At 43.4% G+C, this 17,187-nt stretch overlaps 1 long non-coding RNA gene across 1 annotated transcript in view; it reads right to left on the reverse strand.

The window, feature by feature from the left end:
- Positions 1–475: 475 nt before the first annotated feature.
- LOC148684215 (uncharacterized) overlaps positions 476–17,187 on the reverse strand; it is a 91,721-nt gene continuing 75,009 nt past the window's right edge. Inside the window, exons 2-3 of the long non-coding RNA XR_015946325.1 lie at positions 7,652–7,711; positions 476–1,021 (exon numbers count right to left, since the gene is read on the reverse strand). This is a non-coding gene — a long non-coding RNA (uncharacterized LOC148684215). The remainder of the gene's footprint in view (positions 1,022–7,651; positions 7,712–17,187) is intronic.

Raw genomic sequence — 17,187 nt, forward strand, 5'->3', positions numbered from 1 at the left:
CTGGTTTCTTCTATTGCAAAATTGCCAGTGTCATCAGAAATCAGTAACCAAAGTTACTTATAACTACAGTCATACCTCGGTTTAAGTACGCCTTGGTTTGAGTATTTTTAGTTTAAGTACTCCGTGGACCTGTCCAGAACAGATTAATACACTTTCCATTACTTTCAATGGGAAAGTTCGCTTCAGGTGAAGTATGCTTCAGGTTAAGTACAGACTTCCAAAACCAATTTTGTTTGTAAACTGAGGTACCACTGTATATAACGCTCTCCTCCCCCACCCCCACCCCACCTGAAAGGAGAAGAAATGGCTGTGTGGGAAACTAAGGGTTATTTTAGCAATGCTGGAAGAAAATATACTTAGAACTTCTTCTGGGTATCAAAGTTCACAGTTTTCCTTGAGGTTCTTCTAGCTGAATTCTTTTCCTTTATGGGATCAAGTTATATAAAGGATAGAAAACACATTCGAGTAGGGAAAGTAGTTTTCAATGGTTTCCGGGCATTTATTTCAGTGTTTAGGTAAGGAAAGTGTACTGGAGAAGGAAGGGAAAGTAGAAGGAGGGAATGATCAACTTGAAGCAAAGACATTTAGGGTTCAGATCATCTCATAGCTGAAGTCCTTGGAAGAATTCCAGATCACCATCTATCCAAGTGAAATTTACATAACACATTGCAGTTGTAAGTATAATGCTGCCCAGTTGGTCTGCCATAAAACCTCAATAGTCCACAATTTGATTATACATCAGGGCATCAAACTAGCATGTATTATCAAGACCTGGGTGGATGACCTGGGCCTGGAAGAAACTGATGTCTCTGTTGTGTCTACAAAAGTTCTTGCTGCAGCACCAACTTCAGTTCCGTTATTGAGGGGAGAGTTTTGGGCATGATGGCTTCATCATCAACTATCCCAGAAGTTGCCAACCTTTGAATTCCACGGCCACCATTGGGTTTTTCAACGAATGCTGTAGGTGTCACCCCTTCTGGTCACATCTTTGTCTCCCCTCAGTGGATCAGCGCCACCCTCCCTAGATACAGAAAGAGAGAACGTGTGCATGAAAACACTTCATTTCCCCCAAGGAATCTGTGTGAAAGTTGCATCCAGCAGAATTAATTTGAACCTTGAAAATCACATAGAGCTGAAAGAGGAAGTAGGAAAGAGGGGCACACCTCATGACCAAGGGGACAGTAAGTATGGGGGCTCAAGACACAGAACCTTTCTAAATCCCTGCATTAAAAGGCTAGGTGCTTTTTGTTTAATGTTCAGTTCATGGCTATGTGTAATACTTGCTGGGCTTTTCCAGTGATACTGCTGATATGCTAAGCGGCATTATGAGTTGTTGTTTTTTTCTTTCTTTCCCCCAAAGTGCCTGAAGATGGATTTACATTACATGTCAGACTCTAAAGGCATCCTTGGAACACTTACATATTTTCCTTGGTGTAAATAATTGGAGTAGCGTCAATTGTGTCAGCGATCTGTTTACCCAGTATACAACAAACACTGCAGGGGAACCATAACTGTCACATTACTAAGGTGCATTAATAAAATGACGTGAGTGTGTATGCTAAGTTTGTATGCTGTGGTTCAAAGTTGTATTTGTGTATTTTTTAAAAAATGTTTGCCAGCCTTTGCAAAGCTGATGCTCAGCCAGGAGGGTTGCGCGCCTTCTAGTTGAGCATCCGCTTTGGGGAACACAAACAGGGGCAAAGCAAATGTATGTAATAAGACAAAAGCGGAGGGGAAATAAAGAAACGTGTCAATAGTTCTTAGTAAACATCTATCAGTCATGGGTGAACACTGAGCAGTGTGGTACAGTGGTTAGTGTCAGGCTAGAACCATGGGACAGGAGACATGGGTTCAAATCCTGACTCAAGTCATGAAGTGCACTGGGTGATCTTGGGCCAGTCACTCTCTCTCAGCCTAAACTACATCACAGGGTTGTTGTGAGGATAAAATGGAGAAGAAGAAAACCATGTACAACACCACCTTGAACTCTTTGGAAGAAGTAATAATAAATAAAGGGTTGTATCTGACTAAGTTTTCCTCTGAGTAGACTCACTGAAATGAATAAACCTCAGGTTAGTCTTGCTCCTTAATTTGGTACAACCCAAATAAAGAACTATAAGCAGCAAAATAACTTTCTTTTTGAGCAGAGGTCTTGTCCCAATGAAGAGAAGGAGGACAGCAAGAGAGTGAGAGAGATAAAGCAGTATATTGACAATAAGTAAAGTGGGCAGGGAGGAATTTGAAGAATGCAATTATAAAAACATTAAGACTACCAGTACAAATGCTTTTAGATGCTTCAGAAGCAAGAAATAAACCAGGGAGGTGGCCTGACAATGAGACAAAGGTTCTGAAAGGCTAGGTGAAGGAGAAAGGGGATACTTCAGAAAAGTTAAAACGCATTCATTGCACTGATCATGACTATTTCTTCTCTTTGGCGATCACTCGTAGCCGAGTAAGATTATCTTCCATAAACACGGTTTTAACAATGGGTCCATAAGTGACTGTGGAAGCCAATTCTGGATCCACACGTCCTTCCACATTGGTTTCCAGATGGGAGTTGATCACGGTGTGGATTTGCCAAGCGTGCTTTCCTCTTAGCACATTTCTCCCTTGCGTCCTGAGATCGTTTCTTCAAAGCCTATGACACCTTTGGTAAAGGCTGTTCTCCAACTGGAGCGCTCGCAGGTCAGTGTTTCCCAGTTGTCAGTGTTTATGCTACACTTTTTAAAGATTTGCCTTGAGACAGTCTTTAAACCTCTTTTGTTGACCACCAGCATTACGCTTTCCATTTTTAAGTTCGGAATAGAGTAGTTGCTTTGGAAGATGCATCCGCACAACATGACCAGTCCAACGAAGCTGATGTTGAAGAATCATTGACTTCAACATCAATGAAGATCATGACTATGGGGAAATGCTGGCCAGATACCTGAGACTTGGCAAATGTTATGTTTCTGAAGAGTCCAGAAGAAATGGGTCCAGGATAAATGGGAGGAATTCAAAAGTTACCACGCCAACACACACACACACACACACACACACACAAGCCTGGGGCAAATATGAAAATTTAAGAAACTGTCATGGGCACCACAAAATAACCATTTCACTGAGGAGATAACAATGGTGCTCATAAATTAGGCAAAACACCTTCTAAAGTAAATGAAACATGGAGGAGAAGAAAAAGCTGACAGCTCCGCTCCACACAAAAAATCCATGTAGGTAAAAAGGTAAACGTAAAGGACCCCTGGACGGTTAAGTCCAGTCAAAGGCAACTATGGGGTTGCGGCACTCATCTTGCTTTCAGGCCGAGGGAGCCGGCATTTGTCCACAGACAGCTTTCTGGGTCATGCAGCCAGCATGACTAAACCGCTTCTTGTGCAACGGAACACTGTGACAGAAACCAGAGCATGTATGGAAACGCCGTTTACCTTCTCACCACAGTGGTACCTATTTATCTACTTGCACTGGCGTGCTTTTGAACTGCTAGGTTGGCAGGAGTTGGGACAGAGCAATGGGAGCTCACCCCGTCGTGGGGATTCGAACCGCCGACCTTCTGATCAGCAAGCCCAAGAGGCTCAGTCGTTTAGACCACAGCGCCACCTGCATCCCTTTACCAAACAACAAATAAATATCAAATGGGAAAGGGGAGGGGACAAGGGTGGTGCCTGAGGGCGCCATGTTGGGGGTCCCAGCATTAAGGAGAAGAGTAACAAAGTGTACAGCCTGGTTAGGTCAATAGCACCCCAATGCTGGGCCCTAGGCATGTCCAACCAATAGATGCATTTTGTAAAATATTTTATGCAAGGAAAGGAGAGAGAGAGAGTAGAAGCAGTTCAGCCTTACTGTGTGCAAAAACCACCAGTGACACAGATGAAGATGAATAACGCAAAAATAGAAAACCCCGAATACCGCCTTTTTTTCTAAAAGATGTAATTTAAGCCTGGGCCTTCGTATTATTTGGATGTGAATGAATTGAACTCTATCATTCAGAGATGTAAGATGAAATTGCACTTTTAAAAAAAGATATGAAAGAATTGGAAAGTGGGGAATTAATATTCATGCGCTCATAGACCCTAATGACAAACGATGCCTCGGATGTAGATTGAAAATTGACTTCCACTTGCTTATGATGGGTTTTGTATTTTAGGATATTGGAAAAAGGAACGAGAGAAAGGCAGGCCCTGAAATATCTGTTATTAGACGTGCCTTGCGGTAATTGGAATATGTATCCATTTTCTTTACTTCTCTCTTACCAGTTTTGTGAATGACTCACAGATGCTGAATCCAGCAGGTACTTGGGGGATTTGCAACCAACCGGCTGAAATACATACCAATGTAAAAAGGAAAGTTCAGGCTGTTTCGCAGTATCTTACATTGCTGACAGCAGCCTAACATTGCACTATGTATGCAGTAACACTGCAGAAATAAATACCTTTGGGGTTATGGAAAGGGCAGGGCAGAGAATGAAATCATAGAATTGTAGAGTTGGAAGGAAGGGATCTCAAGGATCGTCTTGTTCAGGCCTGTCCAACCGGTCGATCGTGGGGCATCCCTGGTCGATGCTGGTCGATCTCATGATCCTGATCGATCCCCCCCAAAAAGCTCAACATCTTTGGACCTCCCCCCCCAAAAAAAAATGCTCAACAAATGTTTTTCCTCCCCCCCCAAAAAAGCTCAACAACTTCGGTCAATTCAATGGGTAGATCACTGCCACTTTTTTATAGTGGAAGTAGATTGCTATAGTAGTCTCTTGAGAGTTGGACATGCCTGGTCTAGTCCACTCAATCAATTTTAAGGGCCCATATAAGTGCTATGCCAAAATCTGTCCTGCAACTTCAAAAGTTTTATTCCCCTTCCAAAAAGGCTTGTCTTTTTCTGCTCTTTTTTGGGATGCTTTACAGCACGCTGACAGAATATCTGTTCCTGTTTACCTATTATTTATATGGAAAAGTCAGGAAACATTCTAAAATCATACTCCCTGGCACTGCTGATTTAATGCTGTTCTTAAAAATAGGGGAAAATATAATGTTAACACGCCTGCCTCCAAAACACACACTTTCTGTGAAATTTAGGCAACTCTCCATTTCAGCTTTATTACAGCTTTGGCTTATACATGGTTGCAGAGTTTTGTTATTAAATTCTTAATTCAGCCATTATTTTTCACCACTCCACAATGAAAATAGAATGGCATCAGTGAATACATTGTAGGTTCTATCCAGCTGCTCTGCCGTCCCTTCCAATTTCACCCTTCATGTGGGCTTTTTGTCATTTAGGGAGTCCATTATTGGTCTCCTCAAAATTCTCTCATTTTCTCTCCCTCCTCTTTCTACCACTAGCAATAATCACCGCAGGTGAGAATGATCCTGACCCCCCTTGGGGGTAATGAGCAAAAGGTAAGCACTTTTCCATGCCGTGGGCTTCAGTGGGAGAGAATGCTCATTAAATCTGTTGAATTCAAAATTACTCTTTTAGTTTAGACTTAGAGCAACGTCAGGTAGGAAGCAACATGACAGAAATGTATGAAATTATGCACAGTGTGGGGAAAGTAGACAAAGAGTAGTTTGTCTCCCTCTCTTGTAGCACTAGAACTTGGGGGCATGTAATGCTGGAATAGAATTCAGAACTGAGAAAAGAAAGCATTTCTTCACAGAGTGCAGAGTTTAACTATGGAATTCACTTCCCCGAGAGGCAGTAAGGGCCCCCAACTATGGTGGCTTATAAAAGAGGACCACACAGATTCATGGTGGAGAAAACTATAACTTGCTCCTAAAGAAAAAGCCATTTATATGTGTTGTATATGCGATATAACATTGTGCCACCAGATGGTGCTGTGGAGTCCTGTTTTTCTCTACCTGTTTTCCCCGTTTAAATTTACAGCGTGTTTAACTGAAACACTTCTTTGATGTGTCTAGATCCAGCCCTTGATGGCTATGTTCTACTTCCACTGTCGGAGGCATAGTGAATCACAGAATTCTACAGTTGGAAGGGATCCCGAGGGTCATCTAGTCCAGTGTTTCCCAGCTACGGGTCTCCAGCTGTTTGTCAGACTACAATTCCCATCATCCCTGACCAATGGTCTTGCTAGCTAGGGATGGTGGGAGCTGTAGTCCAAAAACAGGTGGAGACCCAAGGTTGGGAAACACTGGTCTAGTCCAACAATGCAAGAATGCTTCTGAATACCCAGAACCCACAGGCTTCCCATTGGCATCTGATTGGCCACTGTGAGAACAGGATGCTGGACTAGTTGGGCCAATGGCCTGATCCATCGATATCTTCCTTTGTTCTTACTTGGCTGTAGCTGAGTGGCATCATTGCAGCATGCTAGCTCTACGCACTAGGGCAGGGGTCAGCAAACCTTTTCAGCAGGGGGCCGGCCCACGGTCCCTCAGACCTTGTAGGGGGCCAAGACTATATTTTTGGGGGGGAAATAAACAAATTCCTATGCTCCACAAATAACCCAGAGATGCATTTTAAATAAAAGGACACATTCTACTCATGTAAAAACACGCTGATTCCCGGACCATCTGCAGGCCGGATTTAGAAGACGATTGGGCATGATGCGGCCCCCGGGCCCTAGTTTGCCTACCCATGCACTAGGGAGCAGAAATGTAAGGCCTCGTTTCCCTGGAATGGGAGTCAGGTATGTCCTGGCTCTGTGTTGGGACTGGTAGCAAATGTAACTCCCCCCACTACACACACCTGGCCACAGGTCCAAGCCCCAATCTCTCCCATGGAACAGAATTCCATTCTCTCCCAAGTTCTGCCCGACTTGGCATAACTGAGCATTACAAGATGAGCAGAGAGAATACAAGGAAATGTCATCTAACTACTTGAAAGAAAAGGGCATTTACATATCACAGAGGGAATCTAGAATGACCAGAAAACTGGTTCCACAATATTTTAAATACTGTTATGGGTCGTTGGGTGCCAGAGTTTGGGGGTGCCTGGATGCAGTGGATGCTGGAGTATGAGTGATGCTTGGAGTATGAAAGAGGGGCTGCCAGACACCAAATTCAGCTAAGTGCTAAAATACAGGTGAGACCACTTTTTCCTTTCAGGAGATTGCATGGGAGAAGAACCATGACAGAAAACAAAGGGAAGAGCCATTAAGAAAGCCATAAAGAAGAGATAGGCTGCAAGTGGATGGAGCTCCTCCTTCCACTGAGAGATAGCTAGCAAAATACAACACGAGAGTTTTTAGGAGGAGGATGAAATATGGAGAATGAGTGTGTGAAATCTAGCATGTGGGGGGCCACCTAAATTATTAATTGGCTATTTGATTGATTAGTATTTGAATTGGTGTTGTAATTTGTTATTGTTATACTCAGTGCTTTTTTCTAGGGGTATGCATACCCCTAAACATTTTGTGAATCTAACAGAAGAAGTGTGCATGCACACGAAAGCTCATACCAAAATAAAAACTTAGTTGGTCTTTAAGGTGCTACTGAAGGAATTTTTTTTATTTTACTAACAGGAGAAGAAACTTTAAAAAATTAAAAAATTAACAGGGTGAATTGTCAGTTCCATTGCTACCCCCGATGGTGGCCTCATTTCCTGTCACGTGTTTCCTGAGTCTCAGACTGAAGCTAGCGTTTAATGTGTGAAGTAGGAGTTGGAATCTAACATGGTGATTGGTCAGTTTCGTTGTTATTACCTCTGATGGCGGCTTCATTTCCTTTCCCAGTGGTTGTCTTGAGTCAAAATGAGAGTACCCCTAAACATTTTTAAAGAAAAAAGTGCTGGTTATAATAAGGATTACATTGGATTTTTGTAATTGAAAACTAATAAACATTATTGCAAAAAGAGAGAATGAGTGTGACTTAACCGTTAAAAGGGTTGAAGTGACCTGCGTTCAGATCCATTCTCAGCCAGGAAGCTCACCGGCAGAGCAATCTTATACATGTTTACTCAGAAGAAAGTCCCGCTATGTTGAATGGATCTTCTTCCTAGTTTAGGTGTGTTTAGGTTTGTAGCCTGGGTAACTTTGGGCCCAATCACTATTACACAGCCTAACCTCCCTTACAGATTTGTTGTTTTCTAAAATATGAAAACGAATCCATCACTTTAAAAACCTACATAACTGTGCATATTTAAAATGAAAGTTGGCTCAAGTGTCCTCCCTCCTCTCTCTTTAGCAAATGCAAAGCAAAAAAAAAAAAAAAGCAGGAAAACCTGATAACTCGTAAAGACTCCTCTGAGGAAAATTTTAAAGAACCATTAGAGCCTTAAATCACTTCAACGAGTTGGAAGAAAGTTTAAATTTCTAAATAGTAAAAGAGAAAGAAAACTATTCCAGGGTCTTCCTGATTGCAAGGGAAAATCTATGAGCGCTTAGCAGCAATTTAAATTTGCATTTTCAGTTATCCCTGCTGAGGCCATCTAAGATGAAACAGTAGGTTTAAATGTAATTTACTGCAGAAACTCCTCAAGACTGCTCTAGCTACACACACAGAACTTGAAATTATTTTATGAATACTCCTTTGCCAATTGCCAATTTACTTCTTTTTTTTAAGCCGGGGTGGGGGTGGGGAGAATCTAACTGCTTTAAACCTTATTCCCAGTCAGCATATAAGAATTAGATGCCATGTGCTGAAAAAAGTACCTATCTGACAGTTTTGCCCCCAGTAAGGCAGATGAAAAGAAAAGCACAAAATATTGTGGGGTAAACACTATTTTTCAGGAAAGACAGGTGCTAGCACAGTTTTTAGTATGCCGAACAATACCTGTAGTTCTGCCCCCCCCCCACACTTCTCACACAGAGAAGTTAACTCTGTATAGGAAAAATACTGTGTGAAAGCACAAATCTTGGTGGCAAAAAGCTGGAAAAGCAAGATGCTACCCACAACAACAGATTGGCAAATACAGATGTTAAATTATATAAGACTGGCAAAACTGACCGATTCAATAAGAGACATACCTGTGCAAAAAGTTACAAAAGAGTGGAGTGTGTACAAAAATTATCTTAAAATATACTATCCAAATAACTCTCTACTCATGGATATCGAATGATGTTTGAGAAAATTAGAAATGATTGGAATGGATAAGAAAAGGAAAAAAGGATACTGTTAGTAAGAACCTGTGAAAGACAAGATAGATAAAAATGTATAACAAAAGGGATGGGAAGTATCTGTGTACAAAGGTAATGAGTGTATATATTCCATATCTTTTCTTTTTTTTCCTAGAGGATAGACTTGGTTTGAATGTTTTTTTTAGATAAGGCTTTATAGCTTTTTTCTTTTTTTTCTTCTTTTCTTCTTTTCTTTTTTTCTGAATTTGTAACTTTGTGTATTCTTCTTATGTATATTTGTGTTTTTATTCATTGTGCTTTTAAACAATAAATTTAAAACTTTTAAAAAAATACAGTAATACTAATGGAATAGGACATCCCTATTTTTATTGGAGAAATGTTGGAGGGCATGCAATGCAGTACAACACTATGCATACTTTTCAAAAGTATGCCTCATACAGTTAATTTTTATTTACTTCCTGCTAAGTATGTACATATGTATGTCCACCCTATTCCTGGGGCTGTTTTTCAAAACTGTTCTTAATATTGAATTTTAAATTGTGGTAAGCCAACCTGGGACTTGATGGTGAAGGGTAGGTTAAAAATTTGAAAAATAATAAGAATGTATGGATTGGTTGCGTTTATATTCCACCCTTCCTCCCATATGAGATGAACTCAGTCTTTGTGTAACTACTAAGTAAAGCCTGCCTTCCAGGGATCAAATTGTGAAATGAAATGTGAGTAAACTTTTTGTTACTTTACTCAGAAAGACCCTCGTGTTTTTATTCTTTTAAGGGGGATCAAAAGGGGACACCAGGAAATAATCTTAACTAAGAGATTCAAATGGATCTGCAAACTAGCTTCCAGCTATTTTGAGGGAAATCTGCTCTGCTACATCACTTCACTAGCATGAGTGAAAGGAAGGATAATACTTACTCAATATACCCTTTCCTCCTATCCTTAACATTCCCACAAGCAGACTCCCGGATTAAAATCAGCCCCTTCATGTTTGTTTCACTACAATTTCCCCCCCCTCCCAACCAATTGAAGGAAACATTTGGAGATATTAAAAAGCAGAACTGGAAACTAAACAAATGTGGCAGGATTGGCACCCAGGTCCGCACTTCTGCGGGTTCTCAGCTAGGGAATCTGCCATGAATTCTGAAATATGCTGACTACTGTCGACTTCCCCACACAGCTGTTTCTACAGACCTCCATGATTTTGTTTGGATAAGAGGCATTTGACCAAAGAAACCCCACCCCTGCCCTTTCAACAAGGCTGTTGATATAGCTCGCTCTTTCACTGCCTGCAGGAAATCATGGGCAATGGTGCATTTTAATGTTCGCCATTTTGCGTCCTGCAATGAACCATAAATATTCAAGGCACATAACAGCGCGGCTACATCAAGTCAAAGGTGAGCAGCACTTTGGGATGGGAGAACTTTGCACTGCCTGCACATGTCTCTGTTTCCTCCGCTTTCCATCCTATCAGATAACAAACGCATTATGAAATACCGTGCAATAAAGCGTGAATTATCTAGCACCAATAAGAGATCAGAGCAGGACTGCAGGATCTGATACCCTCTGTTGCTGGACTACAACATGCAAACCCTGCCCATTAGTTACGCTGGCCAGGGTTAAAGAGGATTGGAGTCTAATAACATCGGGAGCTTCCCCATTTCTAGAACAGATGCGCACCTGGCAGGGCAAAATCTGTTCTACTTTTTTGTCCTAGAATGAGTACCTATAGCATGTGATGGAGACAATAACATGGTGCAGCTGACAGACCAATACATTTTGCTGATGAATGATGCCCAAATTTTGCCCCCTTCACAGAGAATGGGACTCACTTGCACTCCCACAATACGTGTGTTCATATTTTTTCCATCTATATATTTTGTTGTTGTTGTTTTACTTACAATTGCCTATCACATGCTTCTATACTTACATGAATAATTCTACCTTAAGACCGAACCAGACATCACTCAGAAGCATGGCAGGTTTATTTTTAATAAATAGTTGCCATTGGCGGGGGTGGGGGTGTGGAGAGGAGGCATGGCGAACATTTTTTATTAGGATTACAAAGTGCAGAAAGGGGAATATTACCTCTTCTCCCCGCAGACACAATCCCAATGAAAATTTAGCTTCCTTAAAAAAACAACACCCTCCTATTTACCTTCAAAAAAAAAAGGACTAATCATTATATTGGGGAGGGCAACTTTCACAGGGATTGTGGTTGAGGAGAGAATGTTCCTCTTCCCCTCCCCATGTGCTGGATTCCAAATAAAAAACCCCACTTTCCCCATGCCTTCTATCATTTTTTTAAAAGGGGGGTGGTGGACCTGGTGTGCTTATTAATGGTGTGTTTAGTACAGTGGACGCTTGGGTTGCGAATGTGATCCGTGTGGGAGGCACGTTTGCAACCCGCAGCGCTGCACCTGCGCACGCGCGGGTCGCGATTTGGCACTTCTGCGCATGCACAAAGTATGGTTTAGCGCTTCTGCGCATGCACGGGCACTGAAACCCGGAAGTAACCCGTTCCGGGGCTTCCGGGTTTGGCACGGTGCGCAACCTGAACCGGCCGTAACCCGAGGTATGACTGTACAGGGCCTAATTAAGACCTTTAAAAGGTAAAGGGACCCCTGACCATTAGGTCCAGTCGTGACAGACTCTGGGGTTGCGCGCTCATCTCGCATTATTGTACGAGGGAGCCAGCGTACAGCTTCCAGGTCATGTGGCCAGCATGACAAAGCCGCTTCTGGCAAACCAGAGCAGCACATGGAAACGCCGTTTACCTTCCCGCTGTAGCGGTTCCTATTTATCTACTTGCATTTTGACATGCTTTCGAACTGCTAGGTTGGCAGGAGCTGGGACCAAGCAACGGGAGCTCACCCCGTCACAGGGATTCGAACCGCCGACTTTCTGATCAGCAAGCCCTAGGCTCAGTGGTTTAACCACAGCGCCACCTGGGTCCCCGCAATTAAGACCTTTAGAGGCCCATATATATCTTAATTCACAATTTAAACAATAATAAAACATAAAATGAAATTTTATTTTTCCAAATGAAACGAAATCTACAGTAAGATGAAAAATAATGTTTATTTTTGTATACTTCCACTTTACTTACATTTGGGGGGAAATTATCCTTTTTCTAACTGCAATTCTATCAGAGCCTCAAAACTAATCTTACGTAACACATCTACTTCTAAACGTAGTGGATATAAGGCGTCCAGCTGGCCTTGTTGCATAGTTGTTCCGTTGTGATTTTTTAATATATTTCAACTGCAAAAATGAACGCTCAGCTGAGCAATTTGGGATCACGAGTGTTAAAAATCCAGCAGTGGAAAATTTCTGTGGTGCCCTCCTTCCCTTGATGCCCTAAACATGTGCTTATTTTGCTTAATGGTTAATCCATCCCTGGTTTAGTGTCATATCTAGTTTGTCATATATAGTTTCCTGTTCCCCACTTTCCCGCTGGTCTTTTCCTCAAGCCTCTCCTTTCAGACACGCAGCTCTCTGTGGGCTCCCGCTTCTGCACAGCTGCAAACAGGGACAATGCCTTGCAGCTTGTGATAACCAGAAGCATTCTCCCGGAGCTCATTTGCCTGGCTTCTCTGAACTCACCACTCCTCACACCGCTGCAGGGCACATCTTCTGCAGATAAGACCACATAAATACACACCTGGCTCAAGCATGCTTGCAAAGCAAGCATGCAAAGTAGGTGCCCACATTCCAGAACAACACACACCAACCCTACACCCCCTCTTTTCTTTGAAGGGCACAACATCTCTCTTCCAAAAGGAAACAATGCTGGTTGTGAGTCTTGAGTCAAAAAAAATCCTGTTTTCCAGCCACATTTGCTCACACTGCATATTGTTTCTGTTAACGGAAATCTGAGGGCTCCCTTGGACAAAACAAGACTCCAGCCAAGAATATCAGAGCAAAACAGCAGCCAGTAGGCTTGGTCTTTACTAAAGAAAAATACTGTCGAGACAGGTCCCCACCTGCAACAAGGTGAAGCAAGATGGAGAGCCAGAACAAAAGAGAACCTCCACTTTTATCAGTTTTCCCATCACCAAGAAACACCCCCAAAATACATCATTCCTACATCACAGCTACTTAATCAATACCTCACAAAAAGGGAGGGTTCAAGGTAGAAATCTGAGCACCTTTGACACCTCTCCTAGTCCTCATCTCACCCCTCCCACGTGTGAATTCCTAAATGCAAAGAGAAATTAACACTTTCCTAAGAGTTGATCACTGTCTTTTGTTCGGAGGAGTCTTCCATTGTGAATGAGATGGCTAGCAGTCTGGCACCATTGATGGGGAAATGTCCAGTTGGCAGAGCCTCCTGCCTACCTGTCCTAAGGCTTAGAGGATTATGGCTCCCAAGTCCCCCTTTCGATAGTTATGTGGAAATGTGTGTGTGTGATTCAGTGGGGTGGGGAAAATACCTACAACATTTCCCTCCAGCTTTGGGTTTTGGCCAGACTCTAACACCCATGCATTTCTGTCTTGATGTCTACAGTTAACTTGCATTTCTTCATTATCCTTTTGCCAGCTGGTGATATTAAAATATACCATGTCATAAGGGACTGTATCAATTACATGAGCATTAAAAAAGAAAAATCAAAGGCAAGAGCAGAGGCAGTTTTTCTCCTTTAAAAAATGGGCAAGTGCTTCTTATAAAATATTATGCTTCGCCCGCCCCCCCCCTATCGCAGCTCTTTCAGATGACATATGCTGAGTACGAGTATTCCACACAAACTGTGCGTGCGTATTGCTTGAGCATTATTTCAAAGTGTGGTCTGTAAAAAACGTGGGCTGGCAGGTAAGGGCTGCTCCACAAGTTAGGTGGCAGATGAGCATGAACACATAATGTCTGGGGACTTCCGGTTTTGCCGCAGCCGCAATCAGCCACACTCCGTGAGAGCTCCGTGAGCCCTAAATACCGGAGCAATTGCAAGGCGTAAAGGGGGTGGCAGCAGGCTAACTGCACCCCCAAACAAAGGGGCAGGAGGCGATTTTGCCCTGAAACAGTCGGTGGTTTCCGAGGGAACTCTCGGCATCCCTCGCTTTCGGGCTGAGAGGGGGAGTCCCGGACACTAAGACGCTGAAACCAACCCATATACATACATGAAAGCTGTGTCCCAAGAGCTGCCATTGGCTACAGTTCCCTGAAATATACGCCGTACACTGTTTCACAGAGACTAAACCTCTCGTTTCATAGGTAAGGGTATTCCGTGGGGATGACGTGTTCGGACAAAGAGCAATGCCATCTGATACATAAAGCTTGAATTGCCCCCGAAATGAATATCAAAACCATAAACCAAGAGTAGCCAATTTTGTTCTGACTACAACTCCCACCATCCCTGACCCTTGGCTGTGCTGGTTGGAGCTGATGGGAGCTGTATTCCAACAGCATCTGAGGCCTCCCAAGTTGGCTGCCCGTGTAATAAGCTGTTGGTTCTAGATTCAGGTAGGTAGCCATGCTGGTCTGACACAGTAGAAATATATATTAAATATTTTTTAAAAAAATGTCCAGTAGCACCTTAGAGACCAACTAAGTTTGTTCTTCGTATGAGCTTTTGTGTATCTGAAGAAGTGTGCATGCACACGAAAGCTCATACCAAGAACAAACTTAGTTGGTCTCTAAGCTGTTGGTGAGACATTCAAATGTACTGTGAGGTCTGATATCTTTCTTTTCCATCACACTACAATCCAGGAATGCCTCACTGATGTCAGTGGCAGGGGCCATAGACTAAGAAGAGATCACGGCGTACTGTATACAATTCTATCATTCCAATGATACATAGGCTGGCAATAATTGTGGGTGGTGGTGTGTTCCTGCTTCCATGCTTTCTTCAGTTGTGTATCATTAGGATACCGTGATGTTCCTTGAGGCGGAGGAGCTAACCCAGAATGAGGATAGCTTGGATAGCTCCGTTGGGGAGAGCGTGGTGCTGATGACGCCAAGGTTGCAGGTTCGAATCCTATATGGGGCAGCTGCATATTCCTGCATTGCAGGGGGTTGGACTAGCAAATCCCCAGGGTCCCTTCGAGCTCTACAATTCTCTGAGATGAGGTAGCAGCATTGGGAGGGAGATTTGGTTCAGTTTGCATTCTAATGTGTAGCTAATTTGTTTAAGGGGAAAGCAAAATGAAGCCTACCCTTTAGAATTGGCATTTCCCCAAACTGCATGCAAAGATTTTGTATACTAAAAGAAATCCCCATATCACCCTGTCACTGCGTCCTAAGAAAGGGCTGGGGTGTTTTCTCCACATAAATCAGTGCTGCTGCATTATTATTTTTTTAACTGCAGATTTGTAATCTGTGCCAAGCAACTGCTGAAGGCAGCTGTCTCTCTCACACTTAATGACTGACCTGGCTGTGCTTCAAACTACATGCAGTCATAAAGCATTTGTGTACAGGATATTGTGTTCATTTTCACTAAGCTCATGATGAGCCCCAGGAAGGTGAGGGGGAGTAAAAAAAAATCTTCCTTGCTCCTATACTGGTGCGCTCTCTCTCTCTCTCTCTCTCTCTCTCTCTCTCTCTCTCTGTGGGGGGGGGGGAGAGAGAGAGAGAATGACCGCTCCACAGATCAATGGGGGGGGCGTTTTTTGCGTGGATGCGTGCAGCCCCCTAATCCCAGAGGGCGCTCCCTGGAAGTTCAGGTCTGGCACCGCCCTCCCAGGTAGGATGCCAGGGGTCTCCGCCTACCCAAGTTTGGCATCCAATCCTGCCTGGGGAGGTGTTGCCAGGGGATGGCCAGGTAAGGGGAGGGACAAGCCAGCTCGGACAATAGCATTTGAATCTTACCTCCAAGCACCAGTTGGTTCCAGCGCTTCTCCCACCCTCCACACCCTTCATTCATGTTCTTTTGCAGGTTAACCTTTTCTCTACAGGTTCTCAGGCGCCGCTACGTCAAGGCCGCTGTTGAAGGGTCGGAAAGGAATTTCCCTGCATTGGCAGGTTTCGCCCTTCCCGTAGCAATTCGTCACAACTTGGCGGTGCCAGGCCTTGGGCGGAATACTTGGTGATTTTCCTAGAGGGAGGGGCGTGAGGCGGAGACCTCACCCCCTTGTGGCGACAAGATCGGGGTATTGGGGGGGGAAGCCTTGACCATGCCAATAGGCGTCATCACTTCCCCCCACCAGCGGCGGCGAACAGGGGGGTGGGCTCTCTCTGCTTGTTCCCCAGAGCCAGCCCCAATCCCCATACATGTGGATGACCCCGAAGCCTCCCAGAACCCCGGCTGGGGCCTGGGAAGGATAACACCCAATGGCTGAAGCCAAGGTCTCCCTACATCTGAATTTCTGAATTTGAATAAAGTTGTGGCCAATTTGAATCCCATAGCTCGTGTATTTTTTCCGCTCGGGGCGTCGCCTGTCGGTTTGGGGGACTCCGCCTGTCCACGCAAAGAGAGAGAGAGAGAGAGAGAGAGAGAGAGAGAGAGAGAGAGAGAGAGAGAGTTGAGAAAAAATAATACAGTATTCAGGATTGAGGCTGGGAGTGGGGGAAATTATATTTAATATGCTGCATTCTCCCTCAATTGAAAAGCATTTTGAATACATGGAAACAATAGTAGAATTGTTGTCATCAACAATACTGGTCAAGGCTTCAGTGATACTCATACAAATCATGAACAATGCATCCATCAAGTTGGAAAACTGAGGCTTTGTGTGATTGAAAAAAGCGCTTTTGAAAAGTAATTGAACAAATGTACTTCTTCCCTTCCCTTTTACAGTGCATTCCTCGGGGGTTAGCAAAATGGCAAAAGGCTACATACTTTATCGTGCATCAGCAATTTTTTGCATGTGCAGCACGATAGAAATGAAACTATAGCTTTGTTTCACAAGGAGTTTCGTCAGCCCACAGAGTAATAAAGCAATTCTTCAGGCCAACAAAGATGGAGCATTTTAACCAAAGGACATTCCTCGGAGATGAGGCTCGCTGCTGATTAGAAAAGGCCCATTCTGCAGTTAAAATGGTGCTGCCAATTTACAACTTGAAATATTTGGAACGGTATCACAGAAGGCTCAGAGCAGCTGTCAAGGAAAGATGGTATTTTCTCATAAAGGCGTCCTTCAGAATATGAGCTACCCTTCCAGTTTTGACACACTTTTGCCTAGTAGGAGATTTCTTAAATGATCCTTAATCGTCAATATAAATCCGAAAA

The sequence above is a fragment of the Zootoca vivipara genome, chromosome 11 (assembly GCF_965207765.1).
Source record: "Zootoca vivipara chromosome 11, rZooViv2.hap1.1, whole genome shotgun sequence".
In the NCBI taxonomy this organism is placed as follows: Eukaryota; Metazoa; Chordata; class Lepidosauria; order Squamata; family Lacertidae; genus Zootoca; species Zootoca vivipara.